The 26,831-nt window shown below is 41.9% G+C and overlaps 1 protein-coding gene across 1 annotated transcript in view; it reads left to right on the forward strand.

The window, feature by feature from the left end:
- Positions 1–26,831, forward strand: part of LOC138333005 (PR domain zinc finger protein 1-like) — a 141,940-nt gene that overhangs the window by 6,743 nt on the left and 108,366 nt on the right. The window contains exon 2 of the mRNA XM_069281121.1: positions 11,317–11,498. The gene's annotated coding sequence lies outside the window, so the exon portion shown is untranslated. The remainder of the gene's footprint in view (positions 1–11,316; positions 11,499–26,831) is intronic.

A 26,831-nucleotide genomic window follows, 5' to 3' on the forward strand; every position in this document is an offset into this window, starting at 1 on the left:
ACCCTGCTTTTTCTTATCTTCTGTGTACAGCAAGTGATGGATTTTACATTTTTTTATTCAAAAACCTCTGTAAACTGACCCTGTCATTTAGTATTATGCTCTATTTTATTAATGCTTGTCTGTGGCATTTTTTTTTTTATAATAAATTCTAACTAATGTTTTCTTAATGTGGAACCTGATTTATCCAAAAACCTCAGTAAACTGACCCTGTCCTGTTACTGTCGCATTATATTGTTACCTCACTAGAACATACTGTCAGGGATTTCCAACAGGACTCTCTTCTCAGTCACATTATAGTGTTACCTCACTGGAACATACTGCCAAGGACATCCAGCAGGACTCTCCACTCAGTCACTTTATAGTGTTACCTCACTGAAACATACTGTCAAGGACATCCAACAGGACTCTCCACTCAGTCACATTATAGTGTTACCTCACTGGAACATACTGTCAAGGACATCCAGCTGGACTCTCCACTCAGTCACATCATAGTGTTACCTCACTAGAACATACTGCCAAGGACATCCAGTAGGACTCTTCACTCAGTCACATTATAGTGTTACCTCACTGGAACATACTGTCAAGGACATCCAGTAGGACTCCCCACTCAGTCACATTATAGTGTTACCTCAGTGGAACATACTGTCAAGGACATCCAGTAGGACTCTCCACTGAGTCACATTATAGTGTACCTCACTGGAACATACTGTCAAGGACTTCCTACAGGACTCTCCACTCAGTCACATCATAGAGTTACCTCACTGGAACATACTGTCAAGGGCATCAAGCAGGAGTCTCCACTCAGTCACATCATAGTGTTACCTCACTGGAACATACTGTCAAGGACATCTAGCAGGACTCTCCACTCAGTCACTTTATAGTGTTACCTCACTGGAACATACTGTCAAGGACATCTAGCAGGACTCTCCACTCAGTCACATCATAGTGTTACCTCACTGGAACATACTGTCAAGGACATCTAGCAGGACTCTCCACTCAGTCATATTGTAGTGTTACCTCACTGGAACATACTGCCAAGGACATCCAACAGGACTCGCCACTGAGTCTCATTATAGTGTTACCTCACTGGAACATACTGTCAAGGACTTCCAACAGGACTCTCCACTCAGTCACATTATAGTGTTACCTCACTGGAACATACTGTCAAGGACATCCAGTAGGACTCTCCACTCAGTCACATTATAGTGTTACCTCACTGGAACATACTGTCAAGGACTTCCTACAGGACTCTCCACTCAGTCACATTATAGTGTTACCTCACTGGAACATACTGTCAAGGACTTCCTACAGGACTCTCCACTGAGTCACATTATAGTGTTAGTCACATTATAGTGTTACCTCACTGGAACATACTGTCAAGGACTTCCTACAGGACTCTCCACTCAGTCACATTATAGTGTTACCTCACTGGAACATACTGTCAAGGACTTCCTACAGGACTCTCCACTGAGTCACATTATAGTGTTACCTCACTGGAACATACTGTCAAGGACATCCAGCAGGACTCTCCACTCAGTCACATTATAGTGTTATCCTCACTGGACTTTCTGTCAAGGACATCCAACAGGACTCGCCACTGAGTCACATTATAGTGTTACCTCACTGGAACATACTGTCAAGGACATCCAGCTGGACTCTCCACACAGTCACATTATAGTGTTACCTCACTGGAACATACTGTCAAGGACTTCCTACAGGACTCTCCACTGAGTCACATTATAGTGTTACATCACTGGAACATACTGTCAAGGACTTCCTACAGGACTCTCCACTGAGTCACATTATAGTGTTACATCACTGGAACATACTGTCAAGGACATCCAGCTGGACTCTCCACTCAGTCACATTATAGTGTTACCTCACTGGAACATACTGTCAAGGACATCCAGCTGGACTCGCCACTCAGTCACATTATAGTGTTACCTCACTGGAACATACTGTCAAGGACATCCAGCTGGACTCTCCACACAGTCACATTATAGTGTTACCTCACTGGAACATACTGTCAAGGACTTCCTACAGGACTCTCCACTGAGTCACATTATAGTGTTACCTCACTGGAACATACTGTCAAGGACATCCAGCTGGACTCTCCACTGAGTCACATTATAGTGTTACCTCACTGGAACATACTGTCAAGGACATCCAGCAGGACTCTCCACTCAGTCACATTATAGTGTTACCTCACTGGAACATACTGTCAAGGACATCCAGTAGGACTCTCCACTCCATCACATTATAGTGTTAACCTCACTGGAACATACTGTCAAGGACATCCAGTAGGACTCTCCACTCAGTCACATTATAGTGTTACATCACTGGAACATACTGTCAAGGACATCCAGCAGGACTCTCCACTCAGTCACATTATAGTGTTACCTCACTGGAACATACTGTCAAGGACATCCAGCTGGACTCTCCACTGAGTCACATTATAGTGTTAACCTCACTGGAACATACTGTCAAGGACATCCAACAGGACTCTCCACTCAGTCACATTATAGTGTTACCTCACTGGAACATACTGTCAAGGACATCCAGCTGGACTCTCCACTGAGTCACATTATAGTGTTAACCTCACTGGAACATACTGTCAAGGACATCCAGCTGGACTCTCCACTCAGTCACATTATAGTGTTACCTCACTGGAACATACTGTCAAGGACATCCTACAGGACTCGCCACTGAGTCACATTATAGTGTTACATCACTGGAACATACTGTCAAGGACATCCAACAGGACTCTCCACTCAGTCACATTATAGTGTTACCTCACTGGAACATACTGTCAAGGACATCCTACAGGACTCTTCACTCAGTCACATTATAGTGTTACCTTACTGGAACATACTGTCAAGGACTTCCTACAGGACTCTCCACTGAGTCACATTATAGTGTTACCTCACTGGAACATACTGTCAAGGACTTCCTACAGGACTCTCCACTGAGTCACATTATAGTGTTACCTCACTGGAACATACTGTCAAGGACTTCCTACAGGACTCTCCACTGAGTCACATTATAGTGTTACCTCACTGGAACATACTGTCAAGGACATCCTACAGGACTCTTCACTCAGTCACATTATAGTGTTACCTTACTGGAACATACTGTCAAGGACTTCCTACAGGACTCTCCACTGAGTCACATTATAGTGTTACCTCACTGGAACATACTGTCAAGGACATCCAGCTGGACTCTCCACTGAGTCACATTATAGTGTTACCTCACTGGAACATACTGTCAAGGACATCCAGCAGGACTCTCCACTCAGTCACATTATAGTGTTACCTCACTGGAACATACTGTCAAGGACATCCAGTAGGACTCTCCACTCAGTCACATTATAGTGTTACCTCACTGGAACATACTGTCAAGGACATCCAGTAGGACTCTCCACTCAGTCACATTATAGTGTTACCTCACTGGAACATACTGTCAAGGACTTCCTACAGGACTCTCCACTCAGTCACATTATAGTGTTACCTCACTGGAATATACTGTCAAGGACATCCAGTAGGACTCTCCACTCAGTCACATCATAGTGTTACCTCACTGGAACATACTGTCAAGGACATCCAGCTGGACTCTCCACTCAGTCACATTATAGTGTTACCTCACTGGAACATACTGTCAAGGACATCCAGCTGGACTCGCCACTCAGTCACATTATAGTGTTACCTCACTGGAACATACTGTCAAGGACATCCAGTAGGACTCTCCACTCAGTCACATTATAGTGTTACCTCACTGGAACATACTGTCAAGGACTTCCTACAGGACTCTCCACTGAGTCACATTATAGCGTTACCTCACTGGAACATACTGTCAAGGACATCCAGCTGGACTCTCCACACAGTCACATTATAGTGTTACCTCACTGGAACATACTGTCAAGGACTTCCTACAGGACTCTCCACTCAGTCACATTATAGTGTTACATCACTGGAACATACTGTCAAGGACATCCAGCTGGACTCTCCACTCAGTCACATTATAGTGTTACCTCACTGGAACATACTGTCAAGGACATCCAGCAGGACTCTCCACTCAGTCACATTATAGTGTTACCTCACTGGAACATACTGTCAAGGACATCCAGCAGGACTCTCCACTCAGTCACATTATAGTGTTACCTCACTGGAACATACTGTCAAGGACATCCAGTAGGACTCTCCACTCAGTCACATTATAGTGTTACCTCACTGGAACATACTGTCAAGGACATCCAGCTGGACTCTCCACTCAGTCACATTAAAGTGTTACCTCACTGGAACATACTGTCAAGGACATCCAGCTGGACTCTCCACTGAGTCACATTATAGTGTTACCTCACTGGAACATACTGTCAAGGACATCCAGTAGGACTCTCCACTGAGTCACATTATAGTGTTACCTCACTGGAACATACTGTCAAGGACATCCAGTAGGACTCTCCACTGAATCACATTATAGTGTTACCTCACTGGAACATACTGTCAAGGACATCCAGCTGGACTCTCCACTGAGTCACATTATAGTGTTACCTCACTGGAACATACTGTCAAGGACATCCAGCTGGACTCTCCACTGAGTCACATTATAGTGTTACCTCACTGGAACATACTGTCAAGGACATCCTACAGGACTCTCTACTAAGTGATATGATAATGACAGCAATAAAAAGTGTTGTTAACTGTTAAGCAGGATATTACCAGAAATCTAGAATCTATCCTTATTGTGAACAATTGTTGTATGTTTTAGCCAGGAGACAGAACCGAAGGCTTTCAACACAGGAACTTCAACACTTACTCACCAAAATCATTTCTACTAGTAAAGTAAGGAAGGCAGTGCTGGAGATGTTGTTAGCATTTCAGTTTAGGTTTATTTTTAAGTATGATATATTGATTACGATTATTTATAACATGCTTTGCAAATTACATAAATCCCATTTTTTGGGATAAAAATCAACTTCAAATTTCATTTGGCAGATGTAAGTTAGACTTACTTTTAACAGAAACCTCATGTTGTTCTCAGGGATAGACATTATAATGTTTAGATGAATAGATTTCAGAATTTTTTTTGTTTGTGGTGAAATTGAAGATTAGAAGAAAATCTAAGATTCTAAATCCATTTGCATGATAAGAACTTGATTGTATTATGAGAAGGAAATGAAAGTCTGATAAGAGATTTTGATACAGAATGACAGCAAAAACACTCAAAGTTATGTTTAATTTTTCTTTTACATGTTAAGGAGGCCAGCTGGGCAATACTTGATTGCGATAAAAATATCGGAGAAACAATCATCAACTTCGGATAGAAATGGCAAGAGAAAAGAAAATGTGGTATAGAGTTAATTAATATCAGAGAAAATATCCTATTGTCATGTGTACATTCCTGCCACACCCAGAGTGGGGAAATGTTGATAAATATTTCCGAGGGCTTTGATCCGGTGGCAAACACATTCGCTGGTTGGATTGTCAACATTATTATTATTGCCAGTCGTAGGCAGGTACTTGGGCAGGTGTGTGGAAAGCGAAAAATACTTAGTGTATGGAATGGTTGTCAGGATTAATCATGGAATTAGTTGCATGGATTTGAGATGTTTCTAAATATCTGGCCACAATTCACAGTGGTATTCCCTATAAAGTCAGAAATGTATAATAGTTACACTTTCAATTCGGGCTATTTTAGCGCCTCTTGATTTTCACTCCACCATTAATCAAATTGTCTTGTTGACCTGTTACTGATTTGAGTAAACAAATTCAAAGAAAGTAAGACGAGATATGGACATGCTAGTGGGAACATTTTTTGGGTAGGGGTTAGGAGCGTAGTAACTTGGACCCCTTCCTGTAGAGAGATGGACAGACAGAGATACAATACCAACTGTGTCTGTTACTCACCTGTGTTTAGGGAGGACATCTACGTTATTTGTTTGTTCTGATTGAGATCTGTATCATACTGTACTACCTTTGAACATTCAAGTACATGAAACTCTCTGATTTGTTTATAATGCCTCCCGTTGTGGCTTGGATAACCAAGATACTGAGAATTGTTGGTAAACCGCAGGAGGAAAATACAAAGATTACAAGTGAAACACAAGGCCAACACACACAGGCTGACCATATGGTATAAATTCTAAACAATAAGGTTTATCAAGCAAAAATAAATTCACAACCCTGGTGAAAAATATAGAATATAAAAACAGAACACTTGAGAGAACAAGTATTGAATTTTAGGACCTTAAAATTTTGTAACAGTTGTTTAAAAAAATTCTTTAGTTATATGTGTATGTTACAAATGCCATGTTATATGTACCAATAGTACAGATCAATGATATCTAAAGCTTTATTAGAGGACAACCCTTTAGTTATGTGTATGTTACAAATGTTATGTGTACCAATAGTACAGATATTTAAAGCTTTATTAGAGGACATTTTGAAGACCAATACAGCTTTATGAATGCAGTTATATTTACGAACATTTTATTTTGTTTTCAATAAAAACTGAAGTATTACTATAATTGATAACAAACTCTCCAAAGACAGACTTTTGAAACTTTTCTTGCTCTAATATAAATATATATTTCTGTATCCATAGGGTTACGGCCTTTTGTTGATAAAATCAAACATCATTTTGAAATATGAAGAGACATTTGCAAACGCCTGTTAACGCCAGTGATAAATTTTACATTGGAGGCCTGGTCTATGTCATAACAGTGGTAAACTATCTGTGGGCCCCCACTTCTACCGAATAATGGCCGATCTATTTATCATGAGACTTCTATCTCCTTAGAGAGGAAAGCGACATAGAAATAAAGTTTTATCGAGATAAGAAACTGATACCAAGTAAGGTTAATGTATTTGATGACTACGTTATGTATTTTGAACATAGCTTATTGTTTGGAGGTATCACTGTAAAATATTTTTTTATGCAAAAAAGAAATTGATAAAATTGTATTATCATATACATATGTAAGTTTTGTGAAGAAGTATCTGAAGCCGATTTCATTCTTACTTTTACAAGTCAAACTTGATGTTGTTTATTTACATGGGGTGATAAGTGAATTCCATTCTTTACAAAAACTTAACTGCTTGTGTCAAAACTTTTGTGTTGTAAGGATTTAAATGTTGTAGAATGATTGACTGTATTTATCTGATCATAGTGTATAAAGCTTCATTTTAGAACGAAAATATCTAGGTCTTTTTAACATTCAACGAGAAACTATTGCATGCGAGTGATTTCTCAAAATGAATTACCTTAACCAACTACCAATGATACCCACATTTCTTTGATATGGAAGTTATTCACAGATAAAAACAATATTGCATTAATTTGAAATATTTTGTACCCATCCTTCTTTGCACATGTGTTATCTATGGACATCCAAGCTTTCCCATGTGTAGGGAGATTCTGTAATGAGGGGAGGACTTTTGGTGTAGACATTTCTGGATTTGATGATTATTAGGGCCCTATAATAATCTGTTTGTCTGTTTGTTTTTTACCTCTGTATAATTACAATGGAAGGAAGTGGAGCATTGTTCTGTTATGGTTTCCAATGTGATTTAGATTTGAAGTATAACTTTTTTGGCTAACCAATTCAAAATGGCCTTTCAGTGGCAATCTTGGAATTTAACAATTACAAAAAAAAATTGTATGAAAGGAGTGTTGTCCTCTTTGATAGTATGGTTCTAAGGCCATTTATGTCTATGTAACCTTTTAGGCAACTACGTGTATTCAAAACGGCTGTTTGCGCAGCCCTTCCTAACTCGTCAGTATTTCATTACTCATTTATTAGCTCACCTGGCCCGAAGGGCTTATGTCATGGCGCGTGTCCGTCGTCCGTCCGTCGTCCGTCCGTCTGTCCGTCAACATTTCCTTTAAATCGCTACTAGTCATAGAGTTCTGCATAGATTGTAACTAAATTTGGCCACAAACATCCTTGGGGGAACTTGTATAAATTTTGGCTCCGACCCCCCGGGGCCAGGAGGGGCGGGGCCCAATAGGGGAAATAGAGGTAAATCCTTTAAATCGCTACTTGTCATAGAGTTCTACATGGATTGTAACCAAATTTAGCCACAAACATCCTTGGGGGAAGGGGAACAGAACTTGTATAAATTTTGGCTCTGACCCCCCGGGGGCTGGAGGGGCGGGGCCCAATAGGGATAATAGAGGTAAATCCTTTAAATCGCTACTTGTCATAGAGTTCTGCATGGATTGTAACCAAATTTGGCCACAAACATCCTTGGGGAAAGGGGAACAGAACTTTATAAATTTTGGCTCTGACCCCCCAGGGGCAGGACGGGTGGGGTCCAATAGGGGAAATAGAGGTAAATCCTATAAATAGGGCCCAATAGGGGATTTAGAGGTTAATATTAAAATTCCTTCAGAAAAGAAACAATGAACCTTTATTCAGATCATTACTTGGCATAACAAACCAGGTGAGCGATACAGGCCCTCTGGGCCTCTTGTTATTGGATATCATATGTTATTTGGTCACCTCATGCTTAGGGTGTAAGGTAAAGGATTATTGAAGTAGACCTTTTAAAGAAAGAGAAGCAGAAATGTTTGAATTTACTTAAGGATATGAAAAAATAGATCATGATCTGTGAAAACTTATTTTGAGATGTAATTTGTACAGTATAATATCTTATTTTTTTCACATGCTGGATATATTTAAAAAAACAACAAAACTATTACCATGAGTCATTCTTCCAAGTTTTCTGCTGTGGACTTTCCCTACATGGAAATATTTTGCTTATTGATAAAATGCCCATAGATTTTACATGCCCTTTGGGCTTTTTATATCAGCTTTTTCATAAGTAATATTTATATAGATTATCATTCAGGATTTGACAGAATCTTATATACAGTATTACGGTCATGAATTTGATAAACAGTAAAATCATAGTTACTGAAACTCTTGTGTATGACCGTGGCCCCTAACTTTTGGTGTTTGTATGTTAGGAGAAATTTATCAGTCTTAGGTAAGGATCTCGATTCTTTGATTAACTGGTGTTCCAGTGATATATATGTCATTAGATAATCCATTCCTGCTCATTGCCGGGTGCTTTACAGCCGAGATGGGAATTTGAACGGGGATTCATCTCGGAAGCAAGTCAGGGTGAAAGTTGTTCTTGCCTTTGATACGAATAATCCACTTTTGCCGAGAGGTATTTACGCTGAGTCAACACTGGAAAACATGACAAGCTAGCTACTCTGTACGTGATTGATTTCAGTAAAGGAATCACCGCCAACATGCGCATGGATTAGCAAAGTGTTCATTTATTCTCTGTTAATCCGAGATAAAAAAAGGAATGCCTGATTTAGGGAAAGTAGAGGTCCCAAAGTACACAAATATAGGACTTCTTCTTGGTCTGCCTTTGTTTTGTCTGGCTAAGGGGTTGGGGCTAATTTTCTCCACCACATTTTGAAAAACCTCCCTGATCGTGACTGTAGCTTACAAACTTAATATATCCTAAAACTTTCAGTCTTTAGACACAAAGTCTTCTTTTCGGCTTATTTTAAATCAACCTTAGGTGTGTCTTCTATGATAACATTTTTGTCAATGGAAAGACTTGAGAATCTAATAATTTGGTACTAGATATACCTTGTAGTACATTGATTGTTTGGTGGGGGGTTACAGTTGAGAACATGTAATTATATAAGGCATTATATCACAAGCCTTCTTAAGGGTTAACAAGGTACTGTTTTTTTAGGTTATCTGAATGAAGGTCAGGATGACCTATTGTCATCGTGTTTTGTCCGACGTTGTGCGCCATCCGCCGTCCATCGTGCGTAAGACTATTTATACAAAAGCCTACTCCTCCTTCACCCTTGGATGGATTTCATCCATATTTGGTTTGAAACATCATTTGGGAAGGACAATCACATTTTATATAAATGAGCTTGATCCGATCCCTAGGGGCTGGGGGGTGGGGCCCCAAAAGGGCAAATTTTCTTAATTTAAGCTTTAAAATCCTACTCCTCCTTCATCCTTGAGTTGATTTCATCCATATTTGGTGTGAAACATTATTGGGGAAGGGCAATCATATCTTATATAAATGAGCCTGGTCCGACCCCTAGGAGCTGAGGGGTTGGGCCCCAAAGGGCAAACTTTCTTATTTTAGCTTTAAAATTCTACTCCTCCTTCATCCTTGTACGGATTTCATCCATATTTAGTGTGAAACATCATTTGGAAAGGACAATTATTTTTTTATATAAATGAGCCTGGTCCGACCCCTAGGAGCTGAGGGGTTGGGCCCCAAAGGGCAAACTTTCTTATTTTAGCTTTAAAATTCTACTCCTCCTTCATCCTTGGACGGATTTCATCCATATTTAGTGTGAAACATCATTGGGGAAGGACAATTATTTTTTTATATAAATGAAATAGGTCTGACCCCTAGGGGCTGAGGGGTGGGGCCCCAAAAGGGCAAATTTTCTTAATTTTAGCTTTAAAATCCTACTCCTCCTTCATCCTTGGATGGATTTCATCTATATTTGGTGTTAAACATCATTTGGGAAGGACAATCATATTTTATATAAATGAGCCTGGTCCGACCCTTAGGGGCTGAGGGGTGGGGCCCCAAATGGGAAAATTTTCTTAAATTTAGCTTTAAAATCCTACTCCTCCTTCATCCTTGGATGAATTTCATCCATATTTGGTGTGAAACATCCCAGATGGCTGCTGGCCCACTTCCTGTTTTCGGGTTCAGTCTCAGATCTCAATGGAAATTGGTCTATAGGGGTTTTAATTGATTCAGAAGGGGGAACTTTAGGTGAGGACAATCATATTTTATAAAGGAATGAGCTAAGACCCATGGGGATAGTACGGTGGAGGTCCAAAATGGGAGCTTTGCTGAAATTTGGCTTTAAAATCTGACTCCTCATATTAATCCTTGAATGGGTAACAACCATATATGGATGAAGGGCTACCAAGTTTGTTCAACAAATGACATTTACCTATTTCAGAAACTTACATATTCAACTAAGGACTTCCTTGTATTGTTTATATTAATCGTTAACCAATACTTTATACTGTGACTTTGTTATTTTGTGCCATGAGTCAGATGACCGTAAGGCCCATGGGCCTCTTGTTTCTGTTGGAGATCCACCATCAAATTCTCATAAAATGTACAAAAAACTCAACGTATATGTACTGAATGATACTGAATGATAGTCATAGTTTCTGAGGAAGGGACTAGAAATAGATTGTGAGAAAGCGACACTAAAAGAAAGATTTTTATATAATTTTTCGAAGACTCACATTGTTGTCATAAATCAATGACATTATATTAATTTTTATTTTGATTATAGGTCAACTTATTATTGAATCTTCTGGCAATGTCAGTCACCAGGAGAAATAAGCAACGTCAAGATAACCATGATGGTAGTCAAGGTCAAGGTTACCAGGATGGTAGTCAAGGTCAACATGACAAGGCTGGTAGCCAGATTCTACAAAAACTGTTGCAAAATTGGACATCAACTGTTCTACAAAGGTAAGAAAAAGACGTAAATTGCACAGTTTTAAGGTAAGTTTAAAGCCCCTTTCTCGTAACACATGGATTACACACAAGTGAGCAATGTTCTTGTCATTCACTTCATTTCCATGAATGAGTTTGGATGACCAGATCATACTGCTTCATAATGAGGGAATCTATTGTTCTCATTTCAACCAATGATATGACCTTTACAGTATATGGTCAAACCTTATTAATGCAGAGTCACCCAAGACCTGTACAGTATATGGTCAAACCTTATTAATGCAGAGTCCACAAAGTTTCCAAGATAAGATGGATCAGGAGCAACAAAATACTGAGTGAATTAAGGGCTCTGAGTTATCCGAGTGCTGTAGAATGAGGTTCGTCTGTACATGATCCAAGATCTTCTCCACGATCAGTTCAACATAACAAAAATTATCACAAAATGCATTTATGTGCAGTAAATCAATACATCCATTAATTCTAAAATGAATTTATCAAATGTGTAGGTGATAGAAAACTTCATGCTGGTCCATAATCAAAGCTGGGATGGGTGTGGTATTGTCTAGTCGTGTCTCGTCCACAGAAATGAGGGGGAAATGTATTGAAAAGATTACTCCTTACCAGATATCACCAATATATCGTCAAAAAATAGAATACACTTACAAATATATTAGACTTAAGGTTTTTTGCAAAAGTTATCTCCCTTTGGTATTATCTCGTAATACAGCATAGCACTTGGATAACTATATTATAGGGAAATAAACATTTTAAAAGTGGGTTATTCAATAGCTACAAAATCTGAAACTTTAATTTCTGTTTTAGATAATGAAAGTCACAGAAATAAAAATGTTAACCTCTTCATCAATTCCTGTGATCAGTTTTAAAATTGGGTGTTGTTACAACTAAAATAGCATACTTTCAAAATCATCTTTATTTGCTTCAATAAAAAAATAATATCTACATGAAAACTTTTGTAAGATAGGCTTGAGGGAAATATCCTTGTCTGACCCCTGGCTGGACTTGAGGAATGGCTGTAGATTTGTAGACATGGTAAACACATGTTCCTGTGGAGACAGATATGTTCACCATGTAGATCAATCTACCAAAAACAAATCGGTTTGGATAAATGGTCTATCTCCACGGACATATTGTCTTAATCTCAGCGGTGGCCATGTCTTTTCATCTTCATCTGTTTATGATAAATGTTTCTACTCTCAAATTAATGTAAAAATGTGTCACTTGAAAAAAAAATCATCTCCCAATACAACTGTGCTGTGAGATATGTGTGTTTTTGTTTTCAGTGCTAAAATGGATGCAATTGGGGTCTGGATTTGGCATGTTTGACATGTTTGTTATAAAGGTTTCTTTATCTGCAATCTTATTTTGATATTAATATCATCATATACTGACACACAGAGGGAATAAAACTAAAAATAAAAATAAGATTGGCCAATCAGAGATATAACAGGAACAGCTCATAGTAACATTAAAGTCAAGGTCAAAATCAAATCTCATCACGTTAACAATATTTAATGAGTTTAAATAGATAAATTTATACTTTTAATTCACAATGATGCAATTATAAATGTAATGCATGACTGTTATAGTGAGGTTTACCTGTTGTACAGGTGTCAGTAAGGTGAGGTTTACCTGTTGTACAGGTGTCAGTAAGGTGAGGTTTACATATTATACAGGTGTCAGTAAGGTGAGGTTTACCTATTGTACAGGTATAAGTATGGTGAGGTTTACCTGTTGTACAGGTGTCAGTATGGTGAGGTTTACCTGTTGTACAGTTATAAGTATGGTGAAGTTTACCTGTTGTACAAATGTCAGTAAGGTGGGGCTTACCTGTTGTACAGGTGTCAGTAAGGTGTCGTATACCTGTTGTACAGGTGTCAGTAAGGTGAGGTTTATCTGTTGTACAGGTGTCAGTATGGTGAGGTTTACCTGTTGTACAGGTGTCATTATGTGAGGTTTATCTGTTGTGTAGGTGTCAGTATAGTGAGGTTTACCTATTGTACAGGTATAAGTATGGTGAAGTTTACCTGTTGTACAAATGTCAGTAAGGTGGGGCTTACCTGTTGTACAGGTGTTAGTAAGGTGTCGTATACCTGTTGTACAGGTGTCAGTAAGGTGAGGTTTACCTGTTGTACAGGTGTCAGTATGGTGAGGTTTACCTGTTGTACAGGTATCAGTATGGTGAGCTTTACCTGTTGTACAGGTGGTGAGGTTTACCTGTTGTACAGGTGTCAGTAATGTGAGGTTTATCTGTTGTACAGGTGTCAGTAAGGTGTCGTATACCTGTTGTACAGGTGTCAGTATGGTGAGGTTTACCTGTTGTATAGGTTTCAGTATGGTGAGGTTTATCTGTTGTACAGGTGTCAGTATGGTGCAGTTTACCTGTTGTACAGGTATAAGTATGGTGAAGTTTACCTGTTGTACAAATGTCAGTAAGGTGGGGCTTACCTGTTGTACATGTGTCAGTAAGGTGTCGTATACCTGTTGTACAGGTGTCAGTATGGTGAGGTTTATCTGTTGTACAGGTGTCAGTATGGTGCAGTTTACCTGTTGTACAGGTGTCAGTATGGTGAGGTTTACCTGTTGTACAGGTGTCGATCAGTATTGTGAGGTTTACCTGTTGTACATGTGTAAGTATGGTGAAGTTTACCTGTTGTTCAAATGTCAGTAAGGTGGGGCTTACCTGTTGTACAGGTATCAGTATGGTAAGGTTTATCTGTTGTACAGGTGTCAGTATGGTGAGGTTTACCTGTTGTACATGTATAAGTAAGGTGAAGTTTACCTGTTGTACAAATGTCAGTAAGGTGGGGCTTACCTGTTGTACAGGTGTGAGTAAGGTAAGGTTTACCTGTTATACAGGTGTCAGTAAGGTTAGGTTTACCTGTTGTACATGTGTCAGTAAGGTAAGGTTTACCTGTTGTACAGGTGTCAGTATGGTGAGGTTTACCTGTTGTACAGGTGTCAGTAAGATGAGGTTTACCTGTTGTACAGGTGTCTGTATTGTGAGGTTTACCTGTTGTACTGGTGTCAGTATGGTGAGGTTTACCTGTTGTACAGGTGTCCTAAGGTTTTACTGTCACTTAGATGAGTTTTGATCAATACTAAGAAATATTCACCGAAAGTTACATTATCAAGCATATATACTGTCAGAGCATTCCTTAATCTTCAATACAGAGGTCAAAAGGTTGACTGTTCACATCTTATTGGTTGACCATCGGTCAGTTGACACATTGCCACTACATGATTGGCTGAATGATTAGTTTGATTTACATTCATTTGTATTGAATCACTTGATGGTATTTGGAATTTACAGGGGGGGGGGGGGGAGTGGAATTATAAAACAATCCTTGGTTATGTGAAATTTGACTTGTGGTGCTGCCAGTCAATCATTTATCAGTGAAGTAGTGAAACATCTAGCCGACATCACGGTGAAGATTAACATGCAGGATAACACTATTGACATTTCCTCAAATTTGACATCCTTTCTTTGATAACATAATCTGTCCTGTTTACTCTCAATGACAAATATGCTGCAAGGCAACTTCATTTTCCTTATATAATATCTCTTGTGTGTTTGTATTCGGATGAAGGGTCTTTCCTTAGACACTTTAGAAACCTTACCAGCGGCGCTTGCCAATTTCTTGTTTTCCAGCTCAAGAAGAATTTTAAAGTCTCCCAGAAGGGGTGAAAGTTACTGCTGATCTTGCAAATACTGTTTTCATGTCTTGTTTTCCTCGTCTCCTAACAATAGCATTCATTTATATTTGACCTTTGACTTGCATTCTTTTGTTCAGATTTCTAATTTGTAATACACCACTTGTTACTGGATTGTGCATTCTTGAGTTCATATTATTTGTATGGTAGAACCTGTTAGTGTTGGTTTATGTATACTATCAGGGGCTGTATTCAGCAGAACAAGCATGCAGTTGTGTGACAGGAAAGGAGAAAATGTAACAGCTAGTCCGGGGCTCGAACCTGGAACCTCCGATCACAAACTGAATGCTCTACCAATTGATCATGAGCTACTTGGTTGCTGATGAATGGCCCAATCCAGTTATGCTGCAGTAGAACCATTCTTGTCTGAACACTTTGAATGCGATCTAGTGAGAAGAATTACTGATGTTCAGTCTGTAAATATCTAATATAGACCTTGGTTTGAGCTAGCCTTAATCAACATCTGATTGAAGTAAACCCTGTAGAGGCTTTGTCACTAATGCTTGGTTTAGTTGTACAATGTTTGTATGAATAGGAGTAAAACTATTAGGTGTTATTTATGTGTCTTATCATTGAAGGTATACTTTTATTCATGGTAACCAATGTCTGAAATATTCATAGCAATACGTTATTATACAGGGAAATTGAAGATAGTTTTGTTTATTTTTCTAAGGATGACAGCTAAATGATCTGTTAAATAAAGAATTATATGAAGTTTATACTGACAAGTCTTTTCTGCACGTTTCAGTTATACATTGGGGTTAAACTAATAGAACAAGTGTCATATCAAAAATTCTCCGACTTTTATGTTATGCAATCTGATTCGTTTATTTTCTTTACTAAGCGCCAAATAAACTGTGCTCGTTTAAATGACTACTGAAAAAGTCAAAATGTTGTATATGGCGGACAGTCACATTGTCGTGTAACCACTATGAAATAAAACCTTGCATAATTGTATGTATTTGAATGATATCCGAGTGGATATTTGTGTCAAAAAACTCTCACTGTGATGAGACTCGCAGCTTTACAGTTATGCGATAGCCTAGTTTTGTCAGGAGTGAAAATGCTAATACGGTAAGGAGAGAAATTAGCAGCAAAGCAGATGTTTTTCATTTTCTTCTTGTTACTAGTTGATATTCCCAAAATGGCATTAGAAGGTTATAAGCTTGTATTAATGCACAGATGCAAGGTTAAGTGCCTGTGTATGGGGGTAATGGAGGGCTAGAATTGTGGTGAGGAGTGGACCCCACAGGAGTCATCGCCGTGGTGACAAGGAGTTAAATCTCTGTCATCATCATCAACGGTGCAGTGAAGCCTTAAACTGGCCATAATGTTCGGGAGCAGGTTAGGGCTCTCCCTGATTTTCACCTAAAGGTGGTTATATTGACAATGGCAGTTAATTTGGATCATACACTTGTAAATTTGCAAAGCATTAAAATGACCTTTTCATCCTTCGCCACAGCAAATACGATTGTTCAAAGTTAAATTAAATTTTCTACCTTAACCCCTTCAGGGTTATGTTTTTGTGAGAGTGTGTCGGTTTTAAACCGATCGGTTTTACACTTGCTCTGAAAGTACTTGTACAAAGACTTGGTTCAATGGGGGGTCCGAGGGGTGGAGCAATCTATCGGTGATATTGAGATGATCAGTTGCAAAGTAAATGTTTGTTTTATGGGATCTCCAACCGTGTGCCAGTTGTAAAGGAAATTTCTTTTTTACTTTCATGAGGTCAGCAGAGCATGTTGGTTTCCATTACAGATCTGGTCACACCTAATTGTGAAAAAGAAATCTCAATACTAAGTCACTTTTATTGACATATTTTTCACCTGGTCGAATAAAAGATCAAGAAATAGGATCCCTGATAATGAAAAATTTCACCCCTTATTAATTTTTTGACGGGTCTTTATTGTGCTTATCAAAATAATGCAAATATAATGTGTGGTTTGTAGGAAATGGAATGGAAATAAAACGGAGATTTGTAAAAGATTATTTGTGCTTAAAATAACATAAATTCTTACTTGGGTATTTATACTGTCACTAATGTTATAATGTTGATCCAATGGAAATCTTATAATACCAGTGAGATATCCTTAATTTGACTATGGGAAATAATGATAAAACAATTTTGAAAAAAAACCAAAAACATTGATACTGGAAATTAAAAAAAATCATTACATGGTGACTTGAATACTTTACCAATAGGCTTGGGATGGTTTAGAGTAAAGGGGGCCACGGTAGACAAATGGTTTAGAGTAAAGGGGGCCACGGTAGACAAATGGTTTAGAGTAAAGGGGGCCACGGTAGACAAATGGTTTAGAGTAAAGGGGGCCACGGAAGACAAATGGTTTAGAGTAAAGGGGGCCACGGTAGACAAATGGTTTAGAGTAAAGGGGGCCATGGTAGACAAATGGTTTAGAGTAAGGGGCCACGGTAGACAAATGGTTTAGAGTAAAGGGGGCCACGGTAGACAAATGGTTTAGAGTAAAGGGGGCCCACGGTAGACAAATGGTTTAGAGTAAAGGCGGCCACGGTAGACAAATGGTTTAGAGTAAAGGGGGCCACGGTAGACAAATGGTTTAGAGTAAAGGGGGCCACGGTAGACAAATGGTTTAGAGTAAAGGGGGCCACGGTAGACAAATGGTTTAGAGTAAAGGGGGCCACGGTAGACAAATGGTTTAGAGTAAAGGGGCCACGGTAGACAAATGGTTTAGAGTAAAGGGGGCCCGGTAGACAAATGGTTTAGAGTAAAGGGGGCCACGGTAGACAAATGGTTTAGAGTAAAGGGGGCCACGTAGACAAATGGTTTAGAGTAAAGGGGCCACGGTAGACAAATGGTTTAGAGTAAAGGGGGCCACGGTAGACAAATGGTTTAGAGTAAAGGGGGCCGGTAGACAAATGGTTTAGAGTAAAGGGGGCCACGGTAGACAAATGGTTTAGAGTAAAGGGGGCCACGGTAGACAAATGGTTTAGAGTAAAGGGGGCCACGGTAGACAAATGGTTTAGAGTAAAGGGGGCCACGGTAGACAAATGGTTTAGAGTAAAGGGGGCCACAGTAGACAAATGGTTTTAAAGGGGCAAGTGACAATGGTTTAGAGTAAAGGGGCCACGGTAGACAAATGGTTTAGAGTAAGGGGCCACGTAGACAAATGGTTTAGAGTAAGGGGGCCACGGTAGACAAATGGTTTAGAGTAAAGGGGGCCACGGTAGACAAATGGTTTAGAGTAAAGGGGGCCCACGGTAGACAAATGGTTTAGAGTAAAGGGGCCACGGTAGACAAATGGTTTAGAGTAAAGGGGGCCACGGTAGACAAATGGTTTAGAGTAAAGGGGGCCACGGTAGACAAATGGTTTAGAGTAAAGGGGGCCACGGTAGACAAATGGTTTAGAGTAAAGGGGGCCACGGTAGACAAATGGTTTAGAGTAAAGGGGGCCACGGTAGACAAATGGTTTAGAGTAAAGGGGGCCACGGTAGACAAATGGTTTAGAGTAAAGGGGGCCACGGTAGACAAATGGTTTAGAGTAAAGGGGGCCACGGTAGACAAATGGTTTAGAGTAAGGGGGCCACGGTAGACAAATGGTTTAGAGTAAAGGGGGCCACGGTAGACAAATGGTTTAGAGTAAAGGGGGCACACGGTAGACAAATGGTTTAGAGTAAAGGGGGCCACGGTAGACAAATGGTTTAGAGTAAGGGGCCAGGTAGACAAATGGTTTAGAGTAAAGGGGGCCACGGTAGACAAATGGTTTAGAGTAAAGGGGGCCACGGTAGACAAATGGTTTAGAGTAAAGGGGGCCACGGTAGACAAATGGTTTAGAGTAAAGGGGGCCACGGTAGACGGGCCCGGTAGACAAATGGTTTAGAGTAAGGGGCCATGGTAGACAAATGGTTTAGAGTAAAGGGGGCCACGGTAGACAAATGGTTTAGAGTAAAGGGGGCCACGGTAGACAAATGGTTTAGAGTAAAGGGGGCCACGGTAGACAAATGGTTTAGAGTAAAGGGGGCCACGGTAGACAAATGGTTTAGAGTAAAGGGGGCCACGGTAGACAAATGGTTTAGAGTAAAGGGGGCCACGGTAGACAAATGGTTTAGAGTAAAGGGGGCCACGGTAGACAAATGGTTTAGAGTAAAGGGGGCCACGGTAGACAAATGGTTTAGAGTAAGGGGCCACGGTAGACAAATGGTTTAGAGTAAAGGGGGCCATGGTAGACAAATGGTTTAGAGTAAAGGGGGCCACGGTAGACAAATGGTTTAGAGTAAAGGGGGCCACGGTAGACAAATGGTTTAGAGTAAAGGGGGCCACGGTAGACAAATGGTTTAGAGTAAAGGGGGCCACGGTAGACAAATGGTTTAGAGTAAAGGGGGCCACGGTAGACAAATGGTTTAGAGTAAAGGGGGCCACGGTAGACAAATGGTTTAGAGTAAAGGGGGCCACGGTAGACAAATGGTTTAGAGTGGGGCCACGGTAGACAAATGGTTTAGAGTAAAGGGGGCCACGGTAGACAAATGGTTTAGAGTAAAGGGGGCCACGGTAGACAAATGGTTTAGAGTAAAGGGGGCCACGGTAGACAAATGGTTTAGAGTAAAGGGGGCCACGGTAGACAAATGGTTTAGAGTAAAGGGGGCCACGGTAGACAAATGGTTTAGAGTAAAGGGGGCCGGGTAGACAAATGGTTTAGAGTAAAGGGGGCCACGGTAGACAAATGGTTTAGAGTGGGGCCATGGTAGACAAATGGTTTAGAGTAAAGGGGGCCACGGTAGACAAATGGTTTAGAGTAAAGGGGGCCACGGTAGACAAATGGTTTAGAGTAAAGGGGGCCACGGTAGACAAATGGTTTAGAGTAAAGGGGGCCACGGTAGACAAATGGTTTAGAGTAAAGGGGGCCACGGTAGACAAATGGTTTAGAGTAAAGGGGGCCACGGTAGACAAATGGTTTAGAGTAAAGGGGCCACGGTAGACAAATGGTTTAGAGTAAAGGGGGCCACGGTAGACAAATGGTTTAGAGTAAAGGGGGCCACGGTAGACAAATGGTTTAGAGTAAAGGGGGCCACGGTAGACAAATGGTTTAGAGTAAAGGGGGCCACGGTAGACAAATGGTTTAGAGTAAAGGGGGCCACGGTAGACAAATGGTTTAGAGTAAAGGGGGCCACGGTAGACAAATGGTTTAGAGTAAAGGGGGCCACGGTAGACAAATGGTTTAGAGTAAAGGGGGCACGGTAGACAAATGGTTTAGAGTAAAGGGGGCCACGGTAGACAAATGGTTTAGAGTAAAGGGGGCCACGGTAGACAAATGGTTTAGAGTAAAGGGGCCACGGTAGACAAATGGTTTAGAGTAAAGGGGGCCACGGTAGACAAATGGTTTAGAGTAAAGGGGGCCAGGTAGACAAATGGTTTAGAGTAAAGGGGGCCACGGTAGACAAATGGTTTAGAGTAAAGGGGGCCACGGTAGACAAATGGTTTAGAGTAAAGGGGGCCACGGTAGACAAATGGTTTAGAGTAAAGGGGGCCACGTAGACAAATGGTTTAGAGTAAAGGGGGCCACGGTAGACAAATGGTTTAGAGTAAAGGGGGCCACGGTAGACAAATGGTTTAGAGTAAAGGGGGCCACGGTAGACAAATGGTTTAGAGTAAAGGGGGCCACGGTAGACAAATGGTTTAGAGTAAAGGGGGCCACGGTAGACAAATGGTTTAGAGTAGGTAGACAAATGGTTTAGAGTAAAGGGGGCCACGGTAGACAAATGGTTTAGAGTAAAGGGGGCCACGGTAGACAAATGGTTTAGAGTAAAGGGGGCCACGGTAGACAAATGGTTTAGAGTAAAGGGGGCCACGGTAGACAAATGGTTTAGAGTAAAGGGGGCCACGGTAGACAAATGGTTTAGAGTAAAGGGGGCCACGGTAGACAAATGGTTTAGAGTAAAGGGGGCCACGGTAGACAAATGGTTTAGAGTAAAGGGGGCCACGGTAGACAAATGGTTTAGAGTAAAGGGGGCCACAGTAGACAAATGGTTTAGAGTAAAGGGGGCCACAGTAGACAAATGGTTTAGAGTAAAGGGGGCCACAGTAGACAAATGGTTTAGAGTAAAGGGGGCCACGGTAGACAAATGGTTTAGAGTAAAGGGGGCCACGGTAGACAAATGGTTTAGAGTAAAGGGGGCCACGGTAGACAAATGGTTTAGAGTAAAGGGGGCCACGGTAGACAAATGGTTTAGAGTAAAGGGGGCCACGGTAGACAAATGACAAATTTATAGTAAAGGGGGCCACGGTAGACAAATGGTTTAGAGTAAAGGGGGCCACGGTAGACAAATGGTTTAGAGTAAAGGGGGCCACGGTAGACAAATGGTTTAGAGTAAAGGGGGCCACGGTAGACAAATGGTTTAGAGTAAAGGGGGCCACGGTAGACAAATGGTTTAGAGTAGGTAGACAAATGGTTTAGAGTAAAGGGGGCCACGGTAGACAAATGGTTTAGAGTAAAGGGGGCCACGGTAGACAAATGGTTTAGAGTAAAGGGGCCACGGTAGACAAATGGTTTAGAGTAAAGGGGGCCACGGTAGACAAATGGTTTAGAGTAAAGGGGGCCACGGTAGACAAATGGTTTAGAGTAAGGGGCCACGGTAGACAAATGGTTTAGAGTGTAAAGGGGGCCACGGTAGACAAATGGTTTAGAGGGGGCCACGGTAGACAAATGGTTTAGAGTAAAGGGGGCCACGGTAGACAAATGGTTTAGAGTAAAGGGGGCCACGGTAGACAAATGGTTTAGAGTAAAGGGGGCCACGGTAGACAAATGGTTTAGAGTAAAGGGGGCCACGGTAGACAAATGGTTTAGAGTAAAGGGGGCCACGGTAGACAAATGGTTTAGAGTAAAGGGGGCCACGGTAGACAAATGGTTTAGAGTAAAGGGGGCCAGGTAGACAAATGGTTTAGAGTAAAGGGGGCCATGGTAGACAAATGGTTTAGAGTAAAGGGGGCCACGGTAGACAAATGGTTTAGAGTAAAGGGGGCCACGGTAGACAAATGGTTTAGAGTAAAGGGGGCCACGGTAGACAAATGGTTTAGAGTAAAGGGGGCCACGGTAGACAAATGGTTTAGAGTAAAGGGGGCCACGGTAGACAAATGGTTTAGAGTAAAGGGGGCCACGGTAGACAAATGGTTTAGAGTAAAGGGGGGCCACGGTAGACAAATGGTTTAGAGTAAAGGGGGCCACAGTAGACAAATGGTTTAGAGTAAAGGGGGCCACGGTAGACAAATGGTTTAGAGTAAAGGGGGCCACGGTAGACAAATGGTTTAGAGTAAAGGGGGCCACGGTAGACAAATGGTTTAGAGTAAAGGGGGCCACGGTAGACAAATGGTTTAGAGTAAAGGGGGCCACGGTAGACAAATGGTTTAGAGTAAAGGGGGCCACGGTAGACAAATGGTTTAGAGTAAAGGGGGCCACGGTAGACAAATGGTTTAGAGTAAAGGGGGCCACGGTAGACAAATGGTTTAGAGTAAAGGGGGCCACGGTAGACAAATGGTTTAGAGGTAAAAGTAGAGTAAAGGGGGCCACGTAGACAAATGGTTTAGAGTAAGGGGCCACGGTAGACAAATGGTTTAGAGGGGGCCACGGTAGACAAATGGTTTAGAGTAAAGGGGGCCACGGTAGACAAATGGTTTAGAGTAAAGGGGGCCACGGTAGACAAATGGTTTAGAGTAAAGGGGGCCACGGTAGACAAATGGTTTAGAGTAAAGGGGGCCACGGTAGACAAATGGTTTAGAGTAAAGGGGGCCACAGTAGACAAATGGTTTAGAGTAGGGTAAATGGGGCAAGGTAGACAAATGTTTAGAGTAAAGGGGGCCACGGTAGACAAATGGTTTAGAGTAAAGGGGGCCACGGTAGACAAATGGTTTAGAGTAAAGGGGGCCACGGTAGACAAATGGTTTAGAGTAAAGGGGCCACGGTAGACAAATGGTTTAGAGTAAAGGGGGCCAGGTAGACAAATGGTTTAGAGTAAAGGGGGCCACGGTAGACAAATGGTTTAGAGTAAAGGGGGCCACGGTAGACAAATGGTTTAGAGTAAAGGGGGCCACGGTAGACAAATGGTTTAGAGTAAGGGGGGCCACAGTAGACAAATGGTTTAGAGTAAAGGGGGCCACGGTAGACAAATGGTTTAGAGTAAAGGGGGCCACGGTAGACAATGGTTTAGAGTAGGTAGACAAATGGTTGAGAGTAAAGGGGGCCACGGTAGACAAATGGTTTAGAGTAAAGGGGGCCACGGTAGACAAATGGTTTAGAGTAAAGGGGGCCACGGTAGACAAATGGTTTAGAGTAAGGGGCCACGGTAGACAAATGGTTTAGAGTAAAGGGGGCCACGGTAGACAAATGGTTTAGAGTAAAGGGGGCCACGGTAGACAAATGGTTTAGAGTAAAGGGGGCCACGGTAGACAAATGGTTTAGAGTAAAGGGGGCCACGGTAGACAAATGGTTTAGAGTAAAGGGGGCCACGGTAGACAAATGGTTTAGAGTAAAGGGGGCCACGGTAGACAAATGGTTTAGAGTAAAGGGGGCCACGGTAGACAAATGTTAAGAGTAGACAAATGGTTTAGAGTAAAGGGGGCCACGGTAGACAAATGGTTTAGAGTAAAGGGGGCCACGGTAGACAAATGGTTTAGAGTAAAGGGGGCCACGATAGACAAATGGTTTAGAGTAAAGGGGGCCACGGTAGACAAATGGTTTAGAGTAAAGGGGGCCACGGTAGAGGGCCGCGGTAGACAAATGGTTTAGAGTAAAGGGGGCCACGGTAGACAAATGGTTTAGAGTGGGGCCATGGTAGACAAATGGTTTAGAGTAAAGGGGGCCACGGTAGACAAATGGTTTAGAGTAAAGGGGGCCACGGTAGACAAATGGTTTAGAGTAAAGGGGGCCACGGTAGACAAATGGTTTAGAGTAAAGGGGGCCACGGTAGACAAATGGTTTAGAGTAAAGGGGGCCACGGTAGACAAATGGTTTAGAGTAAAGGGGGCCACGGTAGACAAATGGTTTAGAGTAAAGGGGGCCACGGTAGACAAATGGTTTAGAGTAGGTAGACAAATGGTTTAGAGTAAAGGGGGCCACAGTAGACAAATGGTTTAGAGTAAAGGGGGCCACGGTAGACAAATGGTTTAGAGTAAAGGGGGCCACGGTAGACAAATGGTTTAGAGTAAAGGGGGCCACGGTAGACAAATGGTTTAGAGTAAAGGGGGCCACGGTAGACAAATGGTTTAGAGTAAAGGGGGCCACGGTAGACAAATGGTTTAGAGTAAGGGCCGGTAGACAAATGGTTTAGAGTAAAGGGGGCCACGGTAGACAAATGGTTTAGAGTAAAGGGGGCCACGGTAGACAAATGGTTTAGAGTAAAGGGGGCCACAGTAGACAAATGGTTTAGAGTAAAGGGGGCCACGGTAGACAAATGGTTTAGAGTAAAGGGGGCCACGGTAGACAAATGGTTTAGAGTAAAGGGGGCCACGGTAGACAAATGGTTTAGAGTAAAGGGGGCCACGGTAGACAAATGGTTTAGAGTAAAGGGGGCCACGGTAGACGGGGCCGCGGTAGACAAATGGTTTAGAGTGGGGCCACGGTAGACAAATGGTTTAGAGTAAAGGGGGCCACGGTAGACAAATGGTTTAGAGTAAAGGGGGCCACGGTAGACAAATGGTTTAGAGTAAAGGGGGCCACGGTAGACAAATGGTTTAGAGTAAAGGGGGCCACGGTAGACAAATGGTTTAGAGTAAAGGGGGCCACGGTAGACAAATGGTTTAGAGTAAAGGGGGCCACAGTAGACAAATGGTTTAGAGTAAAGGGGGCCACGGTAGACAAATGGTTTAGAGTAAAGGGGGCCACGGTAGACAAATGGTTTAGAGTAAAGGGGGCCACAGTAGACAAATGGTTTAGAGTAAAGGGGGCCACGGTAGACAAATGGTTTAGAGTAAAGGGGGCCACGGTAGACAAATGGTTTAGAGTAAAGGGGGCCACGGTAGACAAATGGTTTAGAGTAAAGGGGGCCACGGTAGACAAATGGTTTAGAGTAAAGGGGGCCACGGTAGACAAATGGTTTAGAGTAAAGGGGGCCACGGTAGACAAATGGTTTAGAGTAGGTAGACAAATGGTTTAGAGTAAAGGGGGCCACGGTAGACAAATGGTTTAGAGTAGGTAGACAAATGGTTGAGAGTAAAGGGGGCCACAGTAGACAAATGGTTTAGAGTAAAGGGGGCCACGGTAGACAAATGGTTTAGAGTAAAGGGGGCCACGGTAGACAAATGGTTTAGAGTAAAGGGGGCCACAGTAGACAAATGGTTTAGAGTAAAGGGGGCCACAGTAGACAAATGGTTTAGAGTAAAGGGGGCCACAGTAGACAAATGGTTTAGAGTAAAGGGGGCCACAGTAGACAAATGGTTTAGAGTAAAGGGGGCCACAGTAGACAAATGGTTTAGAGTAAAGGGGGCCACGGTAGACAAATGGTTTAGAGTAAAGGGGGCCACGATAGACAAATGGTTTAGAGTGGGGCCACGGTAGACAAATGGTTTAGAGTAAAGGGGGCCACGGTAGACAAATGGTTTAGAGTAAAGGGGGCCACGGTAGACAAATGGTTTAGAGTAAAGGGGGCCACGGTAGACAAATGGTTTAGAGTAAAGGGGGCCATGGTAGACAAATGGTTTAGAGTAAAGGGGGCCAGAGTAGGTAGACAAATGGTTTAGAGTAAAGGGGGCCACGGTAGACAAATGGTTTAGAGTAAAGGGGGCCACGGTAGACAAATGGTTTAGAGTAAAGGGGGCCACAGTAGACAAATGGTTTAGAGTAAAGGGGGCCACAGTAGACAAATGGTTTAGAGTAAAGGGGGCCAGGTAGACAAATGGTTTAGAGTAAAGGGGGCCACGGTAGACAAATGGTTTAGAGTAAAGGGGGCCACAGTAGACAAATGGTTTAGAGTAAAGGGGGCCACAGTAGACAAATGGTTTAGAGTAAAGGGGGCCACAGTAGACAAATGGTTTAGAGTAAAGGGGGCCACGGTAGACAAATGGTTTAGAGTAAAGGGGGCCACGGTAGACAAATGGTTTAGAGTAAAGGGGGCCACGTAGACAAATGGTTTAGAGTAAAGGGGGCCACGGTAGACAAATGGTTTAGAGTAAAGGGGCCACGTAGACAAATGGTTTAGAGTAAAGGGGGCCACGGTAGACAAATGGTTTAGAGTAAAGGGGGCCACGGTAGACAAATGGTTTAGAGTAAAGGGGGCCACGGTAGACAAATGGTTTAGAGTAAGGGGCCACGTAGACAAATGGTTTAGAGTAAAGGGGGCCACGGTAGACAAATGGTTTAGAGTAAAGGGGGCCACGGTAGACAAATGGTTTAGAGTAAAGGGGGCCACGGTAGACAAATGGTTTAGATTAAAGGGGGCCACGGTAGACAAATGGTTTAGAGTAGGTAGACAAATGGTTTAGAGTAAAGGGGGCCACGGTAGACAAATGGTTTAGAGTAAAGGGGGCCACGTAGACAAATGGTTTAGAGTAAAGGGGCCACGGTAGACAAATGGTTTAGAGTAAAGGGGGCCACGGTAGACAAATGGTTTAGAGTAAAAGGGGGCCACGGTAGACAAATGGTTTAGAGTAAAGGG

This window comes from Argopecten irradians, chromosome 1, assembly GCF_041381155.1.
Source record: "Argopecten irradians isolate NY chromosome 1, Ai_NY, whole genome shotgun sequence".
NCBI classification, from domain to species: domain Eukaryota; kingdom Metazoa; phylum Mollusca; class Bivalvia; order Pectinida; family Pectinidae; genus Argopecten; species Argopecten irradians.